The sequence below is a fragment of the Arvicanthis niloticus genome, chromosome 8 (genome assembly GCF_011762505.2).
Source record: "Arvicanthis niloticus isolate mArvNil1 chromosome 8, mArvNil1.pat.X, whole genome shotgun sequence".
In the NCBI taxonomy this organism is placed as follows: domain Eukaryota; kingdom Metazoa; phylum Chordata; class Mammalia; order Rodentia; family Muridae; genus Arvicanthis; species Arvicanthis niloticus.
In genome coordinates, this window is record NC_047665.1 from 57626866 (window position 1) to 57642975 (window position 16110).

The 16110-nt window shown below is 43.6% G+C and overlaps 1 long non-coding RNA gene across 1 annotated transcript in view; it reads right to left on the minus strand.

Annotated features, from left to right (window-relative positions):
* The window catches only part of LOC143443210 (uncharacterized), a 60194-nt gene extending 47874 nt beyond the window's left edge, over window positions 1–12320 (minus strand). Inside the window, exon 1 of the long non-coding RNA XR_013111976.1 lies at window positions 12197–12320. This is a non-coding gene — a long non-coding RNA (uncharacterized LOC143443210). The remainder of the gene's footprint in view (window positions 1–12196) is intronic.
* Window positions 12321–16110: the final 3790 nt, after the last annotated feature.

The window sequence follows — 16110 nt, forward strand, 5'->3', positions numbered from 1 at the left end:
TTAATTTAAATCCATATTTGGGAGTTTGAAAGTCAATGCACCCAAATTCACTTAAGTGTGAATTTACATCCTAAATTTTCTCAGAGATCTTCTCACTGAGGTAGAAAATGGAAGTTATTTTAGATTTGAGCAATGGTGGGGCTACCAGAAGAGTTTATCTCAGGAAGAGTTAGCAATATATATATATATATATATATATATATATATATATATATATATATAATATTTCTTCCAGCTCTCCCGTTTATGGGGCTGACATCATTCAGAGATGAGAGAGAAAATTTTGTGGCACCATTTCAAAAGCCAAACACCTCTGACTTACTCACTAACTTAATAACAACACAAGAACTGTTAAAGATGTACCAAGCTCACTGGAACTGGAATTACAACAGAGCAACTGCTCACTGTGCCCAGGGGGAAAAGCTGAGCAAACAAGAGCTCCCAACAGGATCAGGATTGGGCAGGACGGGGACCCAAGACAGCACAAGGTCTGCATAGAAACCCACACTGAAGATGCCCAGGGATCCCATGGCAAATGGGGTATTTTCTTAACTGCCTCATCAATTTCCTCTTTCCCTACCACTGGCTTGGTTCAGGAATACATGGAATAGTCTCATTACACCTGGCTTCGTGTGAGCCCCAGTGCAGTTTCCTTTAACTCTCTCTGTCTCTGTCTCTGTCTCTGTCTCTGTCTCTGTCTCTGTCTCTGTCTTTGTCTCGATGTCTCTCTCCCTCCCCCTCTGTGTCTCTGTCTGTCTCTCTGTCTTTGTCTATCTCCCTCTCCCTCCGCCTCTCCCTCCCCCTGCTCCCACCCAGATCTGCACCCATGTGAGTTCTTACGGAGCCATAAGTCATCAAGAGCTTGGACCTTTCTACGTCTTTGCCCCTCATCGCCAACTCCTCCCTGCTCTTGACTTGTGATAACCTTACAGCTTTCTTGTATTTCCCAGTGTCAGTTTTGCAAAGAAGTAAAAGAAGTCAACGGAAAGGGCGAAGGCAAATGTTGTTTTTACTGTTAGTGTTCTAAATGCTACATTTCTACTGTCTGCCAGCTTTTCATGTCGGGAATGAGTTTCTCTGAAAAGCTGAGAGATGTTTTATGTTTTCTCAGCTGTATGGTTTTTAAAACAGCCTTGGAATCATTTATTGGCATTTCTCACTGAACTTTTGTTTTTATAGGTGTGTAAATGTGTTATCGAAGATATTTTGGCTTTTACCAGAGAGTCAAGTTTGTAGGCTCTAGTTAAGGAGATATGCACTCCACCCGCCCTTTTTCTCTTTTTTAAATTTGTTTTCTTGAAAGAGATGGAATGAGGTGGCCGACAGGGCCTCTGGAGTTTTGCACTGAAGTTTTTGATGACATTTATCTTGCTTGAGGTTGTTTGCACTAAAAAGCTAAAATTCCAGCACTTCTGACAAGACATTTCTTTCTATTTCTTTCTCTTCTCCTCCCCTCCGGCTATAGCACATCTAGACCTTAAAGTGATTGCTGCTATTTCTTCTCCATTTCTCCTGAAGCATCTCCCCGCTCCCCCATTTGGTTCAGATGTCTCTGGCCATATGATGTATGCAGTGACTCTAAAACCTGGTTACTTATCTGAATGATGGGGGAGGGGGGTGCAGGTTCTGATTTCTAGGCAGGGGCCTAAGGATGTATGCTTTAACATCTTCCATGCTGGTCCTGCTGCAAAGTGAGTCTGAAAACCTGATATGCAGTAGGCATGGAAAAAGATGGGGTGGGAAAAGCAGTTTTGGTCCAATTGCCCAGTGGCTCACTTACAGGTAGATTAGACAGATATTCATCGAGTACCCACTGTGTGCTGGCATGAGACCAGGCAGTGAGATGCTGAAATGTATAAGATCCAGCTCTGCCTGTGATGTTCTCATCCTCTAGTGAGACGGGCAGACATGTAAACAGATACTTTCCATTTCATGTGGTTGTTCTGAGGCAGAGCTGGGGAGAGCCTGAGCCAAGTTCAGGGTCTCAAGAAGGTTTTTTGAAGACTGACTTTCTGTGGGCCCGAAAGACATTGGGGGCTCATTGGTAGAAAAGCCAGGAAGGGGGAGTCTGAGGGACATCTGAGACATATGTGAGGACAGTGGGGATAGTCCCAAGGGGCATCTGATTACTCAGTCAGGGATGTCTTGGTGTGACACTTTGAATAATGGTCTCTCCTTAATCCTCCCTTTTTCTGGAGACTTGGAGCATCAGACATCAGTGCAGGAGAAGAAACCAAACCGTGAGCGTTAGTTGGAGTAGCTGGGGCAACGTTTGCTTTGTGCTGAACTAGCTTCTTCCCTGTCATACAAAACAGAGGCTGCTATTGTTTCCTGGGTGTGGCTAGGGTTCTATAAAAACATATAAAGTATGAGATGCTCAGTCCCAGTTTTGGAGCTCAGTCTACAGCATGCTTCTTTTAGCCCACAGTGATAAGTACACAGTAAATTGTCTGTGACTGTTAAATATCCGATAAAATAATTCAGAGGAAGACCCTTTGTAGATGGTTAAACTAAACAAGATCTAATACAGCAAACAGAACAAGCAGGATGTATCGAACAGAAAAAGTCTAAAGTAGAGATGCAGCTCCATTGGGAGAGTACTGTCCTAACATTCAAAGGGCCCTCAATTCAATTCCTAGCACCATATAAATCAGGGTGATGTACATGACTGAAATTACAGCATTCCAAAGGCAAAAGTAAGTGGATTGAGAGTTCAAAGCCATCCTCAGTCTCAGCCAGTTCACGGCCAATCTGTGCTACGAGACTTCTGTCTCAAATAAACAAAAAGGACTTCAGTGCCCAGAATTTGATATTCACAAATTCCTTTAACAAACCCCAACTTTTACTAGAGAGTGCCCTCCTTCAACAGTTTGTGTTTTAGTCCAGCCATCCGAGTAAGAGGCTCAAATACTGCACACATATCACAAGGTATCACGTGACGGAAGTGTGGGAACTGATGAACAGTCCTTGCTGTAGGTTGGGCAGTCAACACCTCGTTGCTATGGTGATGATTGTGAACATCATCCTTAGGAAGTGTTCAGGAAGTAGAAAGAGCATCAGTGCCAGTAGAAAGAACCTCCAGCGCCAGGGGCAATATGGAGGGCCAGCAGGAGATGGGAGGAATCTCCACCCACCCTGAAATGTTTCCTTTTTCATAGACTCATAGGATGTCAGGATGGGAAGCAACAGTGAGGGCAGAAACCTTATTATTGATCCAGGATCAGCTTGCCCTGCAGTACTTCTTACCCTCAACACTCACTGGCCTTCCTTTGAGATCCCTCACAGGCACGGATGGGATGAGAGGTAATGGAGAAAATATCATTAAAATCGAGGCAAAATCAAAACACCAACTTACACAGGTCACGAACATAAATAACCCCACGTATAACTAATGAGGTCCGTGTACTTATATATGTCTTAAAGTCATTTTCCAAACAAAAAACTAAAGCATGAGCCAGAGAGATGGCTCAGAGAGTAACAGGCACGTGGTGAACAGGTCTGGTGAAGCAGGATAGATTCTTAGAACGCTAGTGTCGGTGGAAGAAGCGAACAGACCCCACAATGCTGTCCTTTGACCTCCACACACACACCTTGGTGTGCAAATGCTCCCCATGCTAGTCATACATAGAATTTAGAATGGAAGTCATAAAAGATATAAAATCCAAATAACATGTGTAACCTGTTGATACATAAACCAAATATAGGGTGAGCCATGTAACTGGGCTGGAGGAGAATGTTGTCTGTTCATCAGCCATTCCTGGAGCTTTCCCTGCCCCACATCGAAACCATCATTCTGCCTTGTACGGCAATTTTTCTGTGCCTTTCTATATAGTTTCATCACCAAAATGTGCTTCCCTAACTGCTCAAGTTGAAGTTTTGCTTTTAAAAAAAATTATGTAGTCTTTTTTAACATGTGAGGAGTTTAAAAGCTCACCGAGAAAACTTTCACAGCCCTCCTGGGGACAGAGCAACCCTGATGAGAGAACTTAAGCACAGGGCTGGTGTTGTTCACGAGGTGAGACTGGATTGGGCAGAGGATCTAGGATGAAGAGGGGAATCTTGGACCTCCCACCAGGAAGGAGCAGGTGTGGGCAATTGTCCCATGGTTTTGGTCTCTTCGCCCATCTTCCTCTTCTGGCATCAGTGAGCAACTAAAAGACCAGGGAAGATTTGGGCAAATGTCTGTTAGTCTTTGCAGAGACAGGTGTGAGGAGGAGCCCTAGGGAGGCCAAGAAGACCTTTGCCACCTCAAAAAAACACCTGCGGATCTTTCTGACAAGGTGACGTGACACTTTGGGGTTTTCAATCTGCCTCAACACTGGAACTACAAACCACAGGACCTTTAGGCTGAGGGTGGGGACACCCAGAAAGTGCCAGCCCTCACCTTTCCTGTTGAAAAGAGTCGAGAAGAAAAAAAAAAAAAAGTTTGAAAATATGAGAGAACAAGAGATGGCTCAGTCAACTGTGGGAAAAACAAAGCAAATAAAACTGGGAAGAGTGCTCTCTGGTGGGGCTGAGCATCTGTGAGAAGTCTGGGGACTGGTAAAGAGGCTAGCTAACACTTGCGAAAGAGCACCGGAGATACAGTTCACTCTTTTGGCTGAGCCTGTTAAATTTTGATGAAAAAGTAAAAAAAAAAAAAAAAAAAAGAATAAAAAGAAGTTTTTGGCTGCAGCAGAGCCACATGACACAGCATGAGAGGGGGAAGGAAAACTCAACTCCAAATACCGAGGTTGTGCTCTCTCTGTGTGGGCAGAAGGTTTTATTACCATTATTTTTTATTTTTATTTCATACATCATTAAAATCCTTTGGCCCTTTCCCTAAGTCAGTGCACTTAAAACAAAATAATGAGGAAGGAAAACACTAAAGAAAAATCCAATTTTGATTATGTGTAACAAGGTGCTATAAAAGTCTGGGCCGGGGTCTTTCTCCACGGAACCTACCTAGCTAGCTTTAGAGAAATGATTTATACTGCCTAAAATGGTTGAGTCTTCCTTAGCTTTGAGAGATTTTGAGTGTATAAGTCAGAAAGTGCTTGGGATACGGAATGTATACCGTTTCTGTGGCCTTGGGCGAGGTGCTTAACCTTTGGGTGCCTCAGTTTCCCGCTCTGCAAAATAGGGATAATGAGACTTAATGACCTCACCATGCTGAGGTAAGGATTAATTAGTTGATGTTTGTAAATGGCTTTGAAGCCAGAAAATGCTACAACAGAGCTAGGCATTAGTATTAATAATACATTTCAACTGAGTTAATTCTTGTATCGGCTGTCTTGGATTTCCCTGGCAGTTTCATCTGGGGACTTACTTTTCAGCCTCGCTCATTAAAATGAAATAAAAAGGAACATTGCTGGCAGACAGTAGCTCTGCTCTTCAGTGCAAAGATGAACTCATTCCTGCCCCGAGTAAAAGAATATCTTTTCTAGGGGGCATTCAATAGGAATGTCAAATGTCAGAACGGAATAGGAGGCACAATGTGATTCCTTAGCAGCTCAGACATGTGAAAAATGCTGGTCACACATATACAAGAGAAGCTCGCAGATCTGGGAGGAAACCACTTTCCAGAATTGATTCAATTCCTATGGTCTGGACCTAACCACAGAGTGTTTTATCTGTCCTCTGTCTTGGGTTGTTTTTCACCCATAGGTCCCCTTTTCCGGCCTCCACCCCTTCCTGTGCTAGGTCACTTTGGGCTGTGTGCTGTATGTGAGTTTTAAGTCTCCTGTGAGATCCATGTTCATCTCCTTTCCTCTAAGTCATGTCAGAAAAACCTTATTTTGCCCATTGAACTCTGACCCATCACTATGACATGAATATTCCAGTGGGTGGGTAGCACAGCAGAGCCCCTGGTACCTAGTGGAAGTTCAAGATGTATCTATCTAGTTAGAGCTGGCTCTTGGAGACTTATTGAGTACCTGACGTTGAGAACCTAGAAAGACGGTATGGCAACTGCACAGGATGCGAATGCTTCCAAATGAGTTTGCTTCCAAAGCCCAGGCTTCCATTAGCCTTTGGTTGGCTATGAATGCTAAATAATTATATCAGCCTTATTTCTGTTACTATATCAAGATACTAGAGGCTTGGTAGTTTCTAAAGAAAGGAGGTTTATTTATCCAAGAGTTTTGTGCATTCAAGGGTGTGGTTCAACATCCATCCAGTTCTGGGGAAAAGTTTCATGATGGAGATACTGCAGGGGAGACAAGGAGTGAGCTGAGGCCAAGCTTCTTCTATAAACAAGCCACTTGCTAGAACAAATTCAGGATCCCATGAGAACTTCATTAATGCCTTCTTAGGGTGATGTCCTCAGCGAGTCAATGACTTCCCATAGGACCTTCTTGTTAAAGGTCCCACCACCTCTTAACACAGAAAGGCAAGCAGTTGAGTGACATAGTTAAAGCATTTTTAACATACTGGAATGGTTTTCCCACAAGGGATGCTCTGTTAGTACTATTATCTAATTGAACACCTATTCCGTGGCTGTCAGCGAAGACCTCCTCATGGCTCCACCAGAACCACGCAGAGAACTGGTGAGAAACACAGAATCTCAGGCTCAGGTTTGAGACTCATAAGCTCCAGTTCAGGTGCCTCTTGATCAGCGAGGCATCTCATAGACTGTAGCTGTACAGTTGAGCAGTCAAACAGCAAAAGCTCTGAGCTCAGCCTGGAAAGTCTGAGTGGTCTTTGCAGTTGGTAAAGGCCTGAGAGGGAGGGTAGACTGCTTCCTTTACATTCTGTCCCCAGAACTCATTTCCATTTCCTGATCACAGGGCACCTGGCTTCCCATGCCTTTCCCTCTGATTGATTTTCTCTTATCATCTCCTAGCCTGGCTTCTCAAGCCAGTTGGAAGCTCCATTGGAATGAAACCACACTTCTCTGCTTATGACGCTGTACACTAAAGCTCTCATGGTACCATGTGCTCAGGGGCCTCTCATAGGCGGATTACCACAGGGCCTAGCTCATGTGTGATTCAGGATCAGTATGTGGTGATGGGAGGTGAAGGCATTTGAAAAGCTCTTCTGTTTGGATGTTGAAGGTAAAGTTCTGGTTGCCAAGAAGTTTGTGAGAATATAACTCTGTCGTCATCCAGCAGATCCACTTTTAAAATTAAGATTTGTTTTATTTATAATGATGGATAGGCATGTGTGTCTGTGTGTTGGTATATGGACATGTGAACACAGGTGCCCTCAAAGGTCAAAAGAGGGAGTCAGGTCTCTTGAAGCTGGACTTACAAGAGGTTGTTTGCCACTTGATATTGGTGCTGGGAACTGAACTCAGATCCAATACAAAAGAGTCCAGGCTCTTAATTGCTGAGCCATCTCTCTAGTCCTGTAGATATTACCTTTTAAAAGGGCCATGCTTGCCGGGCGTTGGTGGCACACACCTTTAATCCCAGTACTTGGGAGGCAGAGGCAGGCGAATTTCTGAGTTTGAGGCCAGCCTGGTCTACAGAGTAAGTTCCAGGACAGCCAGGACTACACAGAGAAACCCTGTCTCACCCCCCTAGCCCCCCCCCAAAAAAACCCAAAACAAAACCAAAAAAAAGGGCCATGCTTGGGATTGGGGAGATGGCTCAGTTGCTAAAAAGTTTACCATGTAAGTATGAGAATCCTAGTTCACTTAGATGTTGGTATTCCCTTGTAATCTCAGTGCTGGGAGGGAGAGATGCCTGAGTCTCACTTACCAGCCCACCCAGCTGAACTGGTGATCTCCATGTAAAAATCAGAGATCCTATCTCTTCCTGCAGAAGCACACCAGAGGCTAACCTCTAGTCTCCATAAGCAGCCATGTAAAATGCCTCACATGTATATAGAGGCAGGTTTACAGAGACCACTGAACAGGGGTCACTGGGAAACTGTCTTCATGTATTGAATCTTCTTGGCAACTGTGCAGCTGAGTTCTTCCTGGTCTTGTTAGACACACTACCTGAATTAGCATGAGCAGAGAATCACTGAATGTTCTCTCCATGCTAAGAGTCTTCTGAATCTTCATCTTTGGCACCTCAAGCCCTCTGCCTGAAGTCCTGTGTCCTTGACTTTTGGAAAGGCTTAAGTTTTAATTGTGAGAACTCCTGGTTTCCTTCAGCAGATTCTAGAGTTGATTTAAGTAATTTGGCTTGGGGTAATTGAGGCCCAGGGGCTTGATCCTGTCCTTTGAGAAGGATAACTAGCAGGCACGGTGACGGGGCTGGCTCCTGTTGCCCTGTATCTCACTGTCTGCAGGATTCCCTGGTGCCAAGCAATCTTGAACTGATATCCCAGGGATAACAGTAATTAGGATCTTCAAAGTACTTGGCAAACATTCATTAGCCACTCCCAGGGAAAAGAAGAGTGAAAAGAGAAAAAAAATAACACACAATCACTCCCATTTTGCAGATACTGAACATCAAGGCACAAATAATGACGTCTTGCCTAAATCCATACTTTAAGAAAAGCCAGTGTTTGTGCGTGTTGTGTATTCACACACATCTGTGAGACTTGGGTATATGAGTGAGCTGCTGACCTTTGCACCTGTCTCCCCTGTGTTTATAAAAAAAATTTAGAATGATTCCTTTATAACTTCACATATATTTATATTACACTAATCAAATGTCTCCTCTTCATCTTATGTTTTAAGACATGGTCTCTCAACATAAGCTCACGGATTGGCTGGACCGGCTGGTTTGTGAGCTCCAGGGATGCTTTGCCTCTGCCTGTCCAGTGTGGGACTCATGGCTGTGTGTTCCCACGGCTGGCTTTCCACGTGGATGCCAAGGATTGAGACTCAGGTCCTCATGCTCACATGGCAAGCACTCTACCACCTGACTCTAAAATTACATCAAAAAATTCTCTGAGATGTTTGTGTGTGCTCTGTAAGATGTTCTGCCATCTTGACCTCTCTAGTAAGAGTAGTTCTCTAACCCCAGTTGTGACTTGTAGCAACATCCTCAGAAATTGTCAAGTATTTCCCAGGGAGTGAGGTAGAAGCATAAGATACTTAACCTTTGAATTTTTTTTAAATACTAAATATGCATTCTTTATACTCTGTATGAAAAGCTGCGTGTGGTCCCTGTACATTCCTGACTATGGACATGTCCTATGCACATAAGAATATCATTTTGGGGGCATCTGACTTCCTCACTGAGATGCTCAAACACGTGCAACACAAGTAGGGGATAGTTTCAAACAGGAAAGTCTATAGAGCCTCCTGGGTGGGCTGCTCTTAGATTTGCTGATGAGGGCTGTATACTACCTCTGTCTCCACAGAAGGCACCTCTATGGGTCCAGAGGCTTCAACACCTGTAAGAGATGTTGTGAATCTCTGTCCTTCGGGCACTAATATACTCCATACACAAGTAGGTTTGTTTTTGGAACCTTGTAACCCTGGGAGGCTGAAGTTTCTAGATGATTAGGACCTATATTAAAAATCTTATCACTTGTGATAGTTGAGATTCAGACACAACTAATCTAGGCCTATCTGGGGCTAGCCTGGGGTGGAAGCCATAGGCCATTAAGAGGTGAAAGAGGTTATCACCGAAACCACAGTAGGTGGGAAGAACTATTAGGTTTTCAGATAGGAGAGTTGAAGCAGACACAGGTGAAAATATTCGGGGTAAGCCCTAAGGTTAAGTCCAAATCGAATAACTCAAAATGAAGTTGCTACCCTAATTGGAGTGTTTCCCTCCTTCCCTTGTGTGTGTGTGTGTGTGTGTGTGTGTGTACATGGAGAGGCCAGAGAGGTTATCCTCTGGTAGCATGTCCTAGGCACCATTCACCGTCTCTATTGAGATAGTGTCTCTTGCTGAGCTGCAAGTTGCCACGTAGGAAGCTGGCTGGCCAGCAAGTCACAGGGAACCAGCCTCTCTCCCAAGTACGGGGACTGCACGTGTGTCACCACACCAGATTCTACTATTATTTATTAATGTGGGTTTCAGGACTTGAACGAAGGTCTTCTGACTGGGTTGTCTCTCTGGCTTTAGGCTGACATTTTTTTTTTTTTTTCTGGGGAGATCCTCAGTGGGTAAAATATAGGTTGGTGAAGCTGGGGGCTTTCCTATGAGGTCAGAGACAAATGTGTCCCCAGGACGGGCCCCAAGGAGCACATCTCCCTATAGTGTCTCTCCCTTTGCTTTCTCCACTGTTTCCTCAAGCAAACTCAGTCTAGACTCAGCCCACTCAGAGGCCTTTATTGCTCAGTTTAAGGTAAATTCCTGCCCAAGACTGGTTTCTGTGGTGCGCATGGGGGGGGGGGCACAGGCATTTCTGTAGCTTGATCTTTGGGGAGTAGGGTTAGATACCACTTCAAATATTCTGAACTGCTCCACCCTGAGCAATCTAGTTGCTCTTGTTCTCTATCCCTTATTTGTGGCCCAGAAGAGCAATAAATCACATATGTTTTTAGTTCCTGGTGCTGAGATGTTTACAGTATTTAGAGCAGACATCTGATGTTTTCTGCTGCAGTTTCTAATGCTTCCCCAACGAGAGTCGTGTGCCATTTGTTCAACGATAACTTACCTTGTCAATGTCTGTGTTCGGGGGGGGGGGGAAAGGGGTGTCACAGGATTCTGGACTTGGGATGTGAACGTCCCAGTGACTTTTTCTTTGTCTCAGATGAGATGAGAGACAGTGAGTTCACAAGAGCAGATTTCTTAGCAGGAAGCAATTCAGAAGACTAGAAGTGAGATCAAACCAGATTTCCCAAAGTATCTGGCAGATGGGCAAACCATCACTGGCATCAAGCTCCCCAATATTTCTCTTCCAAGTTTTTTCATATTTCCCTTTATCCCCTCTACCTCTTGTCTTACCAAATTCCACATAACCAAGAACCTTTTGCCTTTTCTCTCTTTCTCTCTCTTCCTTTCTTCTTTCCTTTCTTCCTTCCTTCTTTTCTTCCTTCCTTCCTTTTATTTTATTACTTTTATTTGTTACTACAGTTACTACAGTTTACTCTCTGGAGTTCTGTGAACTAGTATTATATATATATATATATATATATATATATATATATATATATATATATTTGTCTGGCTTTGCTCAGGTTCAATGCTTTTTGCATTCTGTCTGGGTGGTGCAACCAACTCTTCACTGTTGAGCAATGTTCCATTACCCGGGCATACCACAAGTACTTTTGCATGGACATCTGAGTACATTCCAGATATTAGCTGTTACAAATATACTCAACGTGAATGTCCACATCCACATCATTAAAGATCCACACATTTCATCTGAGTAAATGCTCCTTTTATTTCATACTAATTTGCATTTAGGAAGGGATTCTTAGTTTTTTTTGGGGGGGCAAAGCGGGGGAAGCATCAGAGAACCTAGCTTGCTGACTGTTCACAAGGTAATGAAATTATGGGTTGGAAGGAATGCAAACCCAGTATCAGGATCTGCGATATCTATTTCCAGCAACTTGGTCATTCCTCAGCTTTCCCGTTGGCTTCTCATTTAGGAGGTATGTATGGCAGTTATTTCTGTCAGGAGGAATAGTCACGGTACTCAGTGAATGCCCCTAAAACTTCTCTGGAGCAAACCATCACTCTCTGGGAGGAGATTTTATTGGAAACGGAGACAGTTACAGCCTCATTCAGGACGGGGAGTTTGATGTGGTTGGATTTTTTAGGCCCAGGCCAATTATTTAATATCCCTAATTCTACAAATATTAGAGTTTTGACAGTAGAAAAAGTAGAAAAGGCAGATTGTGATTCAACTGAAAATACATAGTATGGAGTTTTTCATATCCCAAGTGAGCAGATAATTGTAACACTTTGCTTTGGCCCGGTGTTGTATAAATCAGGGCTTGTGAAGCAACAACACTGTTTCCATTCCCTGTGTCTCTCTGAGCTCTGCTGAGATACACAGCTCTACCTAGAAAACCCTGCTGAGTGAGGCACTGCCACAAGAAGCACTGTCAGTGTCCATGAGAAATCTCCCCTCACCTTCTCCATGGTGGAGGAGGTTGCAGGAGACACACTGGCTCATTTTGGGAGCCCAGCTTGGACCTGGCAAAGGCTCTCTAGGTACTTATAAGACACTACCAGTCCTCCCTCCTGTACAGAAAACACAGATGGGGAAGTCAGCTGATGCCCCGTGCTTTTCAAGGAAAGAAAGAAAAGAGTTGAGTTCTTCTGCCAACCCGGAAGCAGCGTTTTGACTGAGCTCTTGATTCTGAGCAGGCACAGGAAGCGGATTTTAGATAAAGAAGAAACGTTTCTCCTACCTTGCAGGCAGGAAATGGGTTTTTGGTCCTGGGATTCCTCTTTTGAACATGTGGGTGTCATGACTTCCTCTCTTCTCTCTTCTCTCTTCTCTCTTCTCTCTTCTCTCCTCTCTCCTCTCTCCTCTCTCCTCTCTCCTCTCTCCTCTCTCCTCTCTCCTCTCTCCTCTCTCCTCTCTCCTCTCTCCTCTCTCCTCTCTCCTCTCTCCTCTCTCCTCTCTCCTCTCTCCTCTCTCCTCTCTCCTCTCTCCTCTCTCCTCTCTCCTCTCTCCTCTCTCCTCTCTCCTCTCTCCTCTCCCCTCTCCCCTCTCCCCTCTCCCCTCTCTCTCCTCTCTCTCTCTCCCTTCTTCAAGTTTTTACAGTTAGAAAACAGATCCAATTCCCTGGAAACCATTTCTTTTGGGCAGACTCCAAGATAGAAATCAAAGTTAGACTTGGTTTGTCGGGTCTTTGGAAGTGCAGCACCGACTCCTCTTTTTCTGTTTACACAATGCAGAATGCTTGTTCACAGGAGGAGATTAACACTGTCAGGCTGCCCAATTTAGGGTCAGTTCTCACTGGCTGCTAAAATAAACATTATGGTTTGACAGCCGTGGCATTTCTTTAAAAAAATATTTCCATAAAGAAAGAAAAAAGTGATAGAGACCAAACCACCATGTCATGTCAGTAGCATTATATAGGTTTTTTTTTTTTTCTTCTGTTTTTTAATCATTGGGTTATGTGTTTTTTCTGACAGGGACCATGGCTTTGATTTTTCTATTTTGTAAAGGGCAAAATAATTCCACTGAATTATTATCATCACTATTTTATTTCGTTATTTGTATATACATGTGTGCATAGAGTGTGGTGTGTGCATGCACAGAATGTCTGGCCATCAGAGGACAGTCTTGAATATGGATGCTTAGGCATCTTGAAACTTTTGTTTGGGGAAGGGTTTTTCATTGGCCTCGAACTTCACCACATAGGCTAGGTTAGCTGGCCTGGAAACTTCCAGAGATCCTTCTGTTTCTGTCATTCTGGGGTTGTAGGTGTGCCCTGTGACACCCAGCTTTTTCTATGGGTTCTGGGAATATGGCTTCACATCTTCATGCTTGCAAAGCAAGAGCCTCTCATGCTGAGCAATCTCTCTGGGATTACTATTACTTTTTGAAACAGTATGATATAGCCCAGGGTGGCTTTGAGGTCACTGTGAGATAGAGGATGACTTTAGACTTCTGGTCTTCCTGTTTTTACTTTCCAAGTGCCAGGACTACAGGCTGGTGCCATCCTATCTAGGATCTTATTAAATGCTGATTGTAACAGTTGTGAGTTTAGAGAGTAATGCAACACCATGATTTCTATCCATCTTCAAAGGGCAGGAATATAGCTCAATAGCAGATCATTTGCCTGGCCTACCATAGATGAGGTCTTGAGTTCTATCCCTAACACCACAGAACAAACAAGCAAACAGACAACCCCCCTTGCCTCAGATTTCTGAGGCCCACCTCAATAATTTCTGAGTCAGCAAGATCTGGAGTAGGATCTGATAGTTAGCGTTTCTAACATTTTCTGCCAATATAGATGCTGTTGGTTTAAGGTCCACTCTAGGAGAAAGGTTGACCTAATAATTAATGTAAAGGTATCAGGGTCCTAGGCTCAAGATTCCAAGTCCAGTGGAAATTGAATACTTAATAATTCTTCAAATACGGAGTCAGAGGTTAGTAGGCAAACCTAGATATTTTATGTAAATATCTAGATAGTACATATTATAAGCTATGCTGGTCTCATGGTTTCAGATAAAATTACTCAACTCCAATTTAATTCCACTGCTGTAGTTCAAGACCATGTCAGACACATTTGAAAACAAATGAGCATAACAGCATTCTTTTTTGATTAAAATAATAATAGTTACTATATTATTATTATACCTATTCACTTTACATCCTACTCACTGCTCCCTCCCAGTCACCCCCTCCCACAATTCTTCCCCCATCTCCCCATCCCCACTCCTCTGAGTGGGTGGGGGCCTTCCTGGATATCCCCCAACACTGGTGCATCAAGTCTCTGTGAGGCTAGGTGCATCTTCTTCAACTAAGGCCAGACAAGGCAGCTCAGCTAGAAGAACATATCACACATGCAGGCAACAGCTTTTGGGATAGCTCCTGGTCCAGTTGTTCAGAACCCAAATGAAGACCAAGCTGTACATCTGCTACATATGAGCAGGAAGGCCTAGCTCCAGCCAGGTGCATGCTGTTTGGTGTTCAGTCTTTGAGAGCCCCAAGGGTCCAGGTTAACTCTTGGTCTTCCTGTGGAGCTCTATCCCCTTAGGGGCTGCAATCCTTCCTCCTATTCTTCTATAAGAGTTCCCAAGCTCCATCCAGCTGTGGATATCTGCATCTGTCTGAGTCAGCTGCTGGGTGGAGTCTCTCAGCATGACAGTGTTCTAATAAAACTTTATTTGCATAAATCGGCAGGAGGACAGACATGGTCCAAATCATTTGCTAGCCTAAACTAGCATTAAATCAGATTTTACAAATGAGGCAATTGCCTGGCAAAATGTTGGTCACATAGGTTGTTAAATATTTGCCTTTGCTACTACTCAGGTGGGCTTCACCCACCCATGTACACCAGAAGAAGACATGTTTGTTGGCAGAATTATTTTCCATGGCTACTAAAAGTGAATTCAATATCTGGGGCCCCTTAACAATAGAAATGTATTTTTCCTTAGTTTTGAAGCCTGGAAGTCATAGATCAAGGTATCAGTAGGTTGATTTTTCTCAGACAACTGATATATATATATATATATATCCGGGAATATATAGTAAGGGCCAGGTCATCCAGAGAGACTTGACAAGATCCTGACTCAAAATAAACATGCACAGAAGCTAATTGTTTTCACAATACACTGTACCTTATGAGTTTGTGAAAAATAGAGATTATATTTGATAGTGGTTTTTATTCTTTTTCAAAAAAAATGTTAAACGTTGTATTATATTGAGTGATTGATTCTTGTTCTCACCTCCACTGTCCTCCTGTAGAGATGAGAGCATAATTTTTGGTAGTTTTTCTTTTTTTCTATCATGTGGGTCTTGGGGATGGAACTCAGTGTGTTAGACTTGAAATAGTGCCTTTACCTGTTTATCCATACCATGAGCCTTACTTGGTTTTGAAGATTTGGCAATTCTGATGTGCTGGCCTTGACCACTTTGAATATGAATTTGAAAAAACTGTGTGTGAGAGTCCACTCCAAAGATGGCCACACCAATGCTTGTTTCTGTCTTAGCCTGTGGACTATTGCTGTGAGGAGCATTTAATTGTTCTGAGTTTGAGTTCCAGGACACACATAAAGGGAGACAGAAATTACTGATTCCCAAAGTTGTCTTCTGACTTCCATGTATGTACTGTGACACTGTGACACACACACACACACACACACACACACACACACACACACACACACACCCCTGTGTATATCTGCTGTGGGGGAGCAGAGGAAGCCCTTTGTGAGTGTGAATTGTTGATCTGAATAAGGCCATGCCAAAGACCAATGCGTCAGGCTCATGTGAACTAGACATGGCTTTCCCCTATTGTCAGCCTCAGGGGGATAGCCAAGTCTTTCTTTGAGTGAGAATGTCCACAGTGTATACAAATTCTAGCCACAGGAGCTTCTTCTTCCTGAATGTTTCCAGACTCAGACTATCTACCCCCCACCCCCATACCCTCTGTGGAAACTAACTACTACCTTCGCACCATGTGTCCATAATAAACACCCGGAGCTTACAGTTGATTGGTAGTTGATGCTGCTTCCTTAGAATACATACAGCCCATGTGACCCCAGCTGTGTTGTATGTGTGTCTGTCCTTTCTTCATTTTCTTGTCACCCCAGTCATGTTTCTAGGACCAAGCTGTGTGGGACACGGTACCTGCCACATGCATGC